The sequence below is a fragment of the Chiloscyllium plagiosum genome, unplaced genomic scaffold (assembly GCF_037043375.1).
Source record: "Chiloscyllium plagiosum isolate Xiang-an unplaced genomic scaffold, Cpla_swu_hap1 HiC_scaffold_47, whole genome shotgun sequence".
Lineage (NCBI taxonomy): Eukaryota > Metazoa > Chordata > Chondrichthyes > Orectolobiformes > Hemiscylliidae > Chiloscyllium > Chiloscyllium plagiosum.
Window position 1 is genome coordinate 7,354,283 of NW_028270185.1, and position 12,249 is coordinate 7,366,531.

Below are 12,249 nucleotides of genomic sequence, written 5' to 3' on the forward strand. Positions count from 1 at the left end.
TCGGATCTGGGACGTCAGGTTGAGGTTGTACAAGGCATTAGAGATGCCACTTTTGGAATACTGAGCACAATTCTAGTCGTCCTGCTATAGGAAGAATATTAAGCTGGAAAGGGTTCAGAAAACATTTACCAGGATGTTGCTGAGACTGGAGGGTTTGAGTTAAAGGGAGATACTGGGGACCTTTCCCACTGAAGCTAGGAGGTTGAGGGGTGACCGTATGAGGGGTACAGATAAGGAGAATGGCAGGTGTCTTTGCCCTCGGATGGGAGTTCAAGACTAGGGGTGACATTTTTTAAATGAGAGGAGAAAGATTTAGAAAAATCATGAGGGACAGTTTTGTATTTTTTAAAATGCAGACAGTGGTTCGTGAATGGAATGAACTTCCAGAGGAAGTGGAGGAGGCACGTCCAGTTACAATGTTTAAAAGACATTTAGATAAGTTCACGAATAAGAAATATTTGGAGAGATATGGTCCAAGTGCAAGCAGGTGAGACTAGTTTAATTTAGGATTATAGTTGGCATGGACTAGGTGGACCAAAGGGTTTGTTATGCTTTGTGACTAAATGACGCTACAATCCACTACGTGCTGTGTGACTAAATGATGCTACAATCCACTACGTGCTGTGTGACTACATGACACTACAGTCCACTACATGAACTGCTCAGCACCACTTTCTGAAGGTTATAATCCAATTTGAAATTACACTTCCGAATGCTGCTCCTTCGTGAGCTGAAGTGACTTCATCTGATGAAGGAACAGCGCTCTGAAAGCTTGTGATTTCAAATAAACTTGTTGGACCATAACCTGGTGTCGCGTGATTTCTGACTTTATCCAACCTCCATCCAATACTGGGAACTCCACATCACACCTTCTGAAGAGGCAATTAGGGTGCCCAGCGACACCCACATTCCATGAGTTAATTTAGGAAAACAATATGGCAGAGTGAAATGGCAAATCGGAGCATGAGGTAAGATTTAATGTTCAACTTCTCCAAGGTCAGAGTCAAAGCTGCAACCTTTTGACACGGAGGTGTGCACGCTACATGAGGAGGCTTGGTTAACCATTCCACAACCTCACTACAACCCAGAGGGCTCTGGGCCAGAGTAGCCATTTCAGATTCCCACCAAACTCAGCTTACTCTTGTGCCAAATGCCTCTTGTCAAAGTAGTTAACATGTTTAAATGGAAACGCAGCAATGCCCCACACCCCCAGCACTGCAACGTTACATCAGCTGGGAGCCCACATCAAATTCCACGTTGAATCACTCCATAGAAACCTGCAAAAGGCTGACACAACAGCAAGGAATTAAAATCAATGCCTTGTCAATCTGTCATACCCTGCACAGCTGCCAGACAATGTCAGGGCTTTGAATGACTACAATGTATTTTTATCGTTGGGATCAATACACCCGAGGGAGAGGTGGGTTAATTAGCCTGACAGGTACATCCCTCCCCCACACACACCTCCCTTACCCCAGGGCACAATTGTCCTCAGTTTGCACCCTTCACATGAACCGTCAGGTACTGAAACTCAAAGCTGGTTCTCTGCTGACAAATTGCATGTCTTACGGAACTTCAGAACAAGCAGAGGCCTTTCAGCCCTTCAAACTTATTCCTTCAACATGACTGGAGCATGCCTGATGTTCACTGTCATCCTTTCCCGGGGGGTGGTGAATGGGGTTAGTGAGTGTGTGGTGGTTAGGGGAGAATAGAGAAGGGGTTGGGGTGGGAAGAGAAGAGGACAGGGCTGGGGGTGGGTAGAGGAGAGTAGGGTGGGGTCAGGGAGAGCTAGGGGAGAAGAGAAATGAACCCACATCATATGGACTCCAGTGGCTCAAGATGGGGTCAACTTATTATCACCTTCTCAAGGCCCATGTTCAGCCAGCAATACACACATCCACGTACCAACAAAGAAATAAAAGCATTTACATATCTCGATTCCACTTTCCTAACCTCATTCCACAGTCTCAGTTTGAGATTTTTCATTTGACCTCAGCCTAGCCAGAGTAGTGAGTTCCAGGGTTTTCAGTGCCTTGCCTCTGAAGAAGTGCTTTGCTGAAAGACTAAAGCATTTTATTTTGCATTCTATGGCTGCAAACGTTTACACGTATTTTCTTACAATTTACTTTTGTAATGAGGTCATTACTGGCAATGTCCACATTCAATAGACTGCACTGAAGGAACCTCAAAACCAGGAGTTCATCTGCTATCTTAATGCTATATCCCCACTTTCACTACCTCTTCATCCATTGAAATATATGAAAAATTATCAATGTCTTTCTTGGATATATTCAATGACCTGGTTTCCACAGCTTTCTGTGGTAGAGAATTCCACAGGTTCACTACCTTTTGAGTGAAGAATTGTTTATTTATCTCAGTCCCTAATGGTCTATCTTGTAACCCAAGGCTCTGACTCTTGATTCTATACTTCCCAAGCAGGGGTAACACCCTCCCTGCATCTAGTCTGTCCATTCTTATTAGAATTTTACACATTTCAATCAGATCCCTCCTCATCCTTCTACACTGTAGTGAGTACAGGCCCAGTCGAACCAATCTCTCCTCTTAACATGATGGTGAGCTGTTTTCTTGGTCCACATGGTGTTCTGGAGAGACAAGAGGCAAGTTATTCGACCCAGAACTCTCAGCCTCCAACCTGATGCTTCAGCCATGATGCTGACACGTCTGACCCAGTCCAGTTTCTGGGCAGTGGAGATCTCCATGGATGCTGACGTTGGGGGATTCAGTGATGGCAATGCCATTGAATGTTGCTCTTCTGTCCACTGGGAATTCAGGGCATGGGCTCGCAAGATGTGGCACTCTACATACTCGCCAATAGCTACCTCTCCTGATCTCTATCCTCGAGCCTCCTCCCAGGACTGAGCACTATTACCCCATGAGTTGTTGGTCGATAGAGGGTGGTGTTCAGCATGAGGGACAGTGATATAGATCGAGACCACTGGCTTCAGTCCTGCATAGTGACCTCTGATGCATGTGCTGGATCAAGGGTAGAGCTGTAAACACTGATAGGGTTCAGAGCCAACCACTACTGGAAGAGAAGGAGAAATGATGCAGCCTGCCAATGTTTCATAGCTGGATCTTTGTTATATTTCCCACAGTCAGCATTACCCATAATTTCTAAGAGACAATTTTGCCCAATGTTTGATATGCCCCGAGGCATGTCACAGTGTCCCTTTTAAAATCGACACTCCCTAGCACAGTCAGATGCTAAAAAAGACACAGAATTTGCTGATTTGCCAATTCGTCCAAAGTCACACTCCCAAAGGTGTGAGCCATACTCCACCATAGGTCACAATGAACATCAACCTCACCTTGAGTCAAGGTGGGTTCAAATCCCTTTCCTTCAGCACAAAAAGCCAGGCTGATGCTCCACTGCATTGAAGAGGGAGTGCTGTGCTGTCAGAGGTACAGGTATCCCCTGCTTTCAGAACGTTTGCTTTACGCCAAATCGCTTTGACGAAAGATCCACTTTAGTACCTGTTTTCGCTAACCGAAAGAAGATCTTCGCTTTTCGAGAAAGCTTGCGCAGCAAGTATGGCGCCTTCCCCAGGAACTACACTCAGCATCAAGCTGCCATAACTTTGAACTGCGTCTGTGAGCATCCATGCTTCATCTCGATTTATTTTGTGTGTCCATTTGCAAGAGGTGTCCTAATGTACACCACCCCAACCTCTGACGGCCTTTACTATAATGTTAGCATTAGTTTCAGTTTGGTGTTATTTGGTATTTTGGGTCTGAGAACGCTCAAAAATTATTCCATATAAATTAATGGTAATTGCTTCTTCGCTTTACACCATTTCAGCTAACAAACAGTTTCAAAGGAATGCTCTACCCTCGGAAAACAGGATATCTGTACTGCCTTTTGGAATGACGTGTTAAATCACGGTCCTCTCAGGTGAGCACGAGGCAAAGGAGCAGGTGAGCCCTCAGTCGCTGGACAATACTTACCTGACCTTGACAAGCCATACAGAATTTTAAATTTCCCTTTCAAATGGATGGGAAGGGCACAAAAGGAACAATGATGCTGACCAGACCTGAAAAAGATGTACAAGGTGGCCTCTTTCCTCATTAGAAAGAAAATGAGGGGTGTGATGAGGTGGAGATTCCTAGCAGTTACAATTGGTTTGGAGGAGACAGCATCGCTAGACTATTAATCTAGAGTGTCAAGGAATATTCTGGGGACTCTGCTGATCCAGCTACAGCAGATATTGAAATCAATACAAATCTGAAGTAATCTTGTGATGATCATGAAACTGTTGTCAACTATCAGAATAACCCATCTGGTACACTCATGCACCTTTAGGAAAGTTACAGAAGCAGATTTAGGCCAATCGGCCCATCAAGTCTCTTCCGTTATTCAATGATGCCCGATGTTTCTCAATCCTATTCTCCTGCCTTCGCCGTGTAATCTTTGATTCCCCCCCCCCCGCCGTACAAAGCAAGAGCCTCTCTCACTTTCTTAAGTACACTTGAAAGACTTGACCTCCACAGTGTTCTGCGCAATGAGTCCAACAGATTCCCCATCCTCTAGCTGGAGAGATTTCTCCTCATCTCAGTTCTAAATGGTCATCCTTTCGTTCTGAGGCCGTGCTCTTGGGTCCTAGTCTCTCTTACAGGTAGGAGCATCCTCTCCACATCCACTCTCAGTATTTTATAAGTTTCAATCAAATCCCCCCCCACCTCATCCTCTAACCTCCATAGAGTACAGACCCAGAGTCCTCAACCGCTCCTCATACTGACAAGCCCTTCATTCTGGGATCATTCTTGTAAACTTCCTCCAAGGCCAGTACGTCCTTCTGTAATGTTAGAAAATTAAATTGTACTCTCTCTCTGGACATTAATGTAATATTAAAGGGTGAAACTGCACTATCTCCCACTTCATTTGGGCAGCTATTTACTACTCTCCTACTGCTATTATCAATAGCAACTCTCATTCAGCCTCTTCCATTCAGAAATACTTTCATAGCCAACCCCCAGCATATCAAATTCATTTGCTTGATCATCCCCCCTGATACTGAAGTATATCACACCTACATTGTCCGGGGATGTAGCAGAGCCAGTACTCCTTTGTAGGGCCACCCCAAAGCTAGGACTTATCACACCTACATTGTCTTGGAGAATCACTCAGGAAATTGTTTGCACAACGATTCCCCAGGATTAGGGCATTTACATTTACATTATCTCCAAGGATGACCTCATCTGGGGTAACGTGGTTATGGGGGCAGGGAGTGGCCAGAGTACCTGTGAGCATTACCGACTGACCTGTATAACAGAGATGTCTTTCCTTTATTCAAGGCCTCATTTTGACTCACCTTCACACGACCGAAGAATGTCAAAAGCCGGGGGGGGGGGGGTCACCTAGCTTGTACAGTCTTCAATAAACTTTAACTGTTTGCAGAAGTTGGTGTGCGAGAATTGCAGCTCATGTGTGAAACCTTGGGGAAAGAACCTAACACTTCCTAAGATAGGGGACCCAAAATTACTCAATATCCAAAATGCGGTCTGACCAAAGCCCTATACAGCCTTAGCAGCACAAGCTTGCTCTTGTGTTCTACCCCTCTTCAAATTAATGCTAACATTGCATTTGCCATCCTAACTGCCAACTGAACCTGTGTGTTACTCTTAAGGGAATCCTGAACTATGGCTCTCAAGGCCCTTTGTGCATCAGATTTCCTAAACTCTTCACAATTTAGAAAACAGGTTACGCCTCTTTCCTTCCAGGCCTGCTGAGTTTCTCCAGTAGTTTCTGCTTTTGTTTCAGACTTTCAGCATCTGCAGTCCTTTGTTTTAGACAATGTTACACACCCTCCTTTGTGCTAATCCAAGCTCACATTAACACTCCCTGCAATACATTAGCTACAGAAGGAAACCGCACAGCTGTCAACAAGGTATGAACTAAAAGGACTTGGTGCAGATGAAAACATTGTTCAGTCAGGGTAATGAAAGGAACCCGAACAGCTGCACAAACTGACTCACTGCAAAACTTTGAACAGGTTAAACCTTATCTTCACACCAAAATGTCATCAGGGTAGGGCATGTCAACATTTGCAGTTTGATCTTGGACAACTCTCAAACCAGTGGTTAGCATTGCTGCCTCACAGCACCAGGGTTCAACTTCACCTTCAGGCGACCATCTGTGTGGAGTTTGCACATTCTCCCAGTGTCTGCGTGGGTTTCCTCCTTCAGTCCAAAGACGTGCAGGTTAGGTTGACTGGCCATGCTAATTACCCATAGAGTGCAGAGATATGCGGGCCAGGTGGGTTAACAATGGCAAGTGTGGAGTTACAGAATAGGGCGGTGCAGACTTGATGGGCCGAATAGCCTCCATCTGCACTGTAGCAATTCTATGATGCTAAAAGAAGCAGGAAAAATAAACATCACTGCAACATATTGAATTGTACCTAGTTAACTTCAGGGCAATCATCCCAACGAGTTCTTTCACGTTTTTAATAGAATAAAACAGTTACAGCACAGGAGGTGGCAATTCAGTCCCTAACATCCATGCTGCCCCACCATAGGAGCAACTCATCTGGTCCCTCCTCTCTATAGCTCTGCAATTGCTCTTCAGACAATGAGCCAATCCCCTTTTGAACACCATAAACAAACCTGCATCTATAACACTCATGAGCAATGCAGCCCAGAGACCCAAAGGCAGGTTAACCGACCAACTACTGCAAATAATTTAGCCGCCTGCCTCATTACCATTTGTTGTACCTTGATGTGACAGAAATGGCTTTGTCGCTTGACTAGAAATGATACCACACTTCAAAAGCAATATTCTGCACACATGATCCTCAATTACCCCTCTCCCTCATGTTATGAAGTGTACGCAAGAACTGTACCTTTAAGAGAGTTGAAAAGCTGGCAAGGACTGATTGCAAGCATAGAGAGTGCAGAAGAATTTAAAATGTAACATTTGACTGTGAAACCAATAGTGCATCTGAGTTGCCATGGAACAAAAACAAATTTAAATTATGCCCCAGATACCAAAATCCAATTGAATTTGAATTTTACTGTTTGGGATGACATCAAACCAATGAAATGATCAGATATTCTGGGGTATAAAATTGGACATTTTGAACAGTTGGTGGAGAACAGCAACAAGTGCCAACAAACCGACTACTAGCCAAATAACTCTCTGAAAGGTACCTGACTCTAAGAAATTTGTGCAGAACACCAAAGTCGATCCGAGGAACTTACAGAGAAAGTTCGACATCCAAATACTATAACTGGGTTTGAAACGGATTTCGCCGCAAATTTAAAAGGGAATTTATTGGACCAGTATTGTAAATTAGGAGGTAAAAGATAGGTTTAAGAGAAAGGAGTTGTAAATAGCTGTTGTGTTAATGCTCTCTGTTGGACTTAAAGAATACAACTGTCAATTTTCCGTTAAATAATGACCTCTGGGATAATTCTTTGCTGCTCAAAATTTAACAGATTATGGGATAAGGTGACTGTGTGTGTTGGGTTTAAATTAGCAGAGCGGTTTACCCAGTGTCGTAACAATCAGCATAACCTCCCTCGCTGACACCTCCCCAATGTTTTCTCTCCCTCGTAATTATTTCTGCTCCTTCAATGCGTCTCTGCTCCTTGCTATGACCTATGGACATACAATTAAGGAGCAGCCCAGTTGGGGCAGCCTGCTCTGCCATTCGAGATGACCATTGCCGATCTGACAGAGTCATCAATTGCTCATTTAAGACCATAAGACATAGAAGCAGAAATTAGGCCATTCAACCCATCATGTCTGCTTCACCATACAATCATGGCTGATAAGTTTCTCAATCCCATTCTCCTGCTCTCTCCGGGTAACTCTCAATCCCCTTTACAATCAAGAACCTATCTACCTCAGTCCTAAATATACTCAACAACCTGGCCTCCACAGCCTTCTATGGCAATGAATTCCATAGATTCACCACTCTCGCACTGAAAATGTCTCTCCTTATCTCTATCCTAAAAGGTACTCCCTTTACTCCAAGGCTGCGCCCTTGGGTCCTAGTATCTCCTACCAATGGAAACATCTTCCCAACATCCACTCTGTCCAGGCCATTCCGTATTCTGTACATTTCAACTAGAACCCTGCCATCCTTCTAAACTCCGTCGAGTATAGACCCAGAGTCCTCAAACGTTCTTCATATGTTAAGCTTCTCATTCCTGGGACCAGTCTTGTGTACCTCCTCTGAACATGCTCCAGGGCCAGTACATCCTCCCTGAGATATGGGGCCCAAACTGCGCACAATACTCCAAATGTGGTCTGACCAGAGTCTTATCGAGCCTCAGAGGTACATCCCTGCTTTTATATTCAAGTCCTCTAAAGGTAAACACCATCATTGCATTTGGCTTCCTAACTACTGACTCAACCTGTAAGTTTACCTTGAGACACTCCGGACTAGAACTCCCAAGTCTCTTTGCACTTCAGACTTCTGAATTTTCTCACCATTTAGAAAATAGTCCATGCCTCTATTCTTCCTACCAAAGTGCATGACCTCATACTTTCCCACGTTGTACTCCATCTGCCACTTCTTTGCCCAATCTCCTAATCTGTCCAAATCCTCCCAGTTTCCTCAATGCTACCTCTCCCTTGACCTATCTTTGTATCATCTGCAAACTGAGCCAGAATGCCCCCAGTTCTTTCATCTGGATTGTTAATGTATAAAGTGAAAAGTTATGGTCCCAACACAGCCTTGCGGACCACATGCCACCAGCTGCCATCCTGAGAAGGACCCTCTGCTTTCTGTCAAACAGCCAAGCTTCTCTCCATGCTAGCACCTTTTGCCTCTGACACCATGGGCCCTTATCTTACCCAGCAGCCTCCTGTGTGACACCTTCTCAAAGACTTTCTTGAAGTCCAAGTAGATAACATCCATTGGTTCTCCTTGGTCTAACCTCCTTGTTACCTCCTCAAAAGAATTCAAGAGGAGGTTGTACCTGGCAAAACTAGATGAAACTATGTTGACTTTGCCCTATTTACCATACACTTCCAAGTATTCAAAAATCTCATCCTTCACGATGGATTCCAGGATCTGACCCACACCTGAGGTTAGGCTAACTGGTCTGTAATTTTCCATTTTTTGCCTTACTCCCTTTTAAACAGGGGTGTCACATTAGCAATTTCCAGTCCTCTGGGACCCTCCCTGTTTCTAACAATTCCTGAAAGATCACCACTAAAACCTCCACTATCTCTTTAGCTATCGCCCTTACAATTCTGGGGTGTAGTCGATCTAGTCCAGGTAATGTATCCAGCTTCATGCCATTCAGTTTTTCTTGCACTTTCTCCTTGATGATAGCCACTGTACCCACCTCTGCCCCCCCCCACTCACGAATTTTTGGGAAATTATTCATGTCTTCCACCTTGAAGACTGACACAAAGTAATTATTCAGCTCCTCAGCCATTCCCTTGTTCCCCACTCCTCTCTCTCCAACAGGGAACAAAGAAATGGCTGAGGAACTGAATTTCCACCCATCCTCACCTCTCCTAAAATTCCTTTGTCAAGAATCTACTTCCAATTTAGAAATATTCAGTAACCCCACCTTTATAAGATCATAAGGGAAGGGTAAATAGATAAGGTCTTTTCCCTGGGATGGGGGAGTCCAGAACTAGAGGGTAAAGGTTTATGGTGACAGGGGAGAGATTTAAAAGGGACCTAAGGGGTAACTTTTTCACTCAGAGGGTGGTGAGAGTATGGAATGAGCTGCCAGAGAAAGTGGTGCAGGCTGGTACAATTACAGCATTTAAAAGGCATCTGGATGGGTTTAGAGGGATATGGGCCAAGTGCCGGCAAATGGGACTAGATTAGTTTAGGCTATCTGGTCATTCAGTGCTGTACATCTCTGCGACCTTACTCTCTGCAGAAGACAGTCTCAAAGACTCGTGACCCTCACAGGGAGAGAAAATCTGTCTGAGATAGAACACCTTTATTTTTCAACCACATTCCAGTCTCTTGCACAAGGGAAAATCATCCTTGCAATCATGTAATCATCTTAGGATCTTATAAGTGTGAGACAAGATGTGGGGAATATATATATATATATATATATAAGTAACATTAAGGTCCCATATAATAATCATTGAGATGTACTGCACAGAATCAGACTCTTCAGTCCAACTCATCCGTGCTGACAAGACATCCTAAACTAATCTAGTTCCATTTGCCAGCACTTGACCCATATTCCTCTCAACCCTTCCTATTCATGTACCCAATATGTTGTCTCACATTTTATAAACGGTAACAGTTTGCACACCGACACACACACACACACCAACACACACTCCCCAAGCAATAGCTTCCTGAAAGAAATGGCCCGGAGAGTTCCAAGTCAGGACAGCCCGCACCTTGGAGGGAACACATCGTTTGCCCTCGACTTTCAGGCTGGTGCTTTACATCTGAAACACAACAGTCATCGGAGCTGGTGGAGTCATACATCACAGGGTGAGTTGGGAAAGAGGGAGGGATAGCAGGGCAGACAATAGAACCACAGGATCCCTACAATGGAGGTAGTAGTGACCATTCAGCCCATGCATGGACCAACCTCCAAACAGCACCCCACCCAGGCCCAGCCCCAACCCTTATATCCAATAACCTTACATTTATCAATGGCCAATCCACCCTAACCTGCACATCTTTGGACTGTAGGAGGAAACCAGAGCACCCAGAGGGAACCCACACAGACACGGGGAAAACTCCACATTGACAGCTACCCGAGGCTGGAATCGAACCCGGATCCTGTGTTAGCAGTGTTAACCACAAGCTACCTGTTTACCACTGCCAAGGTTGGAATCTTGCCACTTAAGTTTCTTTCTGGAATGTGTTAAAGATCAAAACGAGACAGGGGTAGGCAGGAATGCAGATTTGAGAATTCAATTAGATTAGATTACCTATAGTGTGGAAACAGGCCCTTCGGCCCAACCAGTCCACCATGACCCTCCGAAGAGCAACCCACCCAGACCCATTTCCCTCTGACTAATCCACCTAACACTATTGACAATTTAGCAAAGGCCAATTCACCTGACCTGCACATCTTGGGACTGTGGGAGGAAACCGGAGCACCCAGAGGAAACCCACGCAGACACGGGGAGAATGTGCACACTCCACACAGACAGTTGCCAGAGGCTGGAATCAAACTTGGGACCCTGGATCAGCCAAGATTCCTTTGAAAGGCAGGACAGGCTTGACAGGCTGAATGGCCTTATTAAAAGTTGGCCTTCTTAAAAGTCAGCCACATTGCTGTTGTCTAGAGCCTCATGTAGGCCAGGATGGCAGATTTCCTTCTGCAAAGGACATTAATGAACCAGATTTTTTAAAAAATAAAAACTGATGACAGTTTCACAGTCACCATTAAGACACACATGCATCTAATTTCCTTTGGAAAGTAGGCGACTGAATTGGCCTCTCAGGCAGTGCATTCCAGAACCTTAACCCTCAGCATTTAAATGAGTATTTTCGCCGTGTCACCCAAGGGTTTCATTTGCTTTAAATCTGTCCCCTCTGGTTAGAGTGTTCTATAGTCTCCTGACTCTGTTCGCCTGCAATTCTTTCAAGGATTTATTACTGGCCATTTAAAATTCCAGGCTGTCAGTTTGGGTTTTCTCCAGAAGTGGAAATATTAACACCATCCAGCTCCCAGGCTGCCTCTCAGTCTTCCCAGCAATGAGCGAGAACCAGGAACATGAGACCTTTCAGCCCCTGCAGCCTGCTGATCCCTTCAATAAGATCATGGTTGATCAGGTTGTGATCTTGCCACCACTTTCCTGCTTATCCCTCATAACTTTCAACTCCCTTGCCAATCAACCTCCACTTACCTTAGCATTGACCATATCCGAAGACTCGTGCAGCGTTCAATGCTTGTTGGGTTAGACGGCTTTAAAGATTCATGACTCTCTGGGACTAGAGTCCACTCTTCTGGATCTTAAATAAATATCCCTGGTGCTAAAACTAGTGGAAGACAGAGTCCTCTGCGTTTTTGTGCAATGTGATGCTATAAGGAACCCGAAATGTTAATTGATTTCTCTCCACAGACGTTACCAGTCCTGCTGAGCTTCTCCAGCAACCTCTATTTTTGTTTCTGGTTTACAGCATCTTTTGGTTTTTAATAACTACTTAAATCACTGCACCAATAATTCAGAGCTCTGAGCTAATGCTCTAAGGACATGGATGGACTTTAAATTCAAGCAGTCCAGAAGAGTCTCAATGATGGTGACCACAACAACAACTGTCGATCGTTGCAAAACCA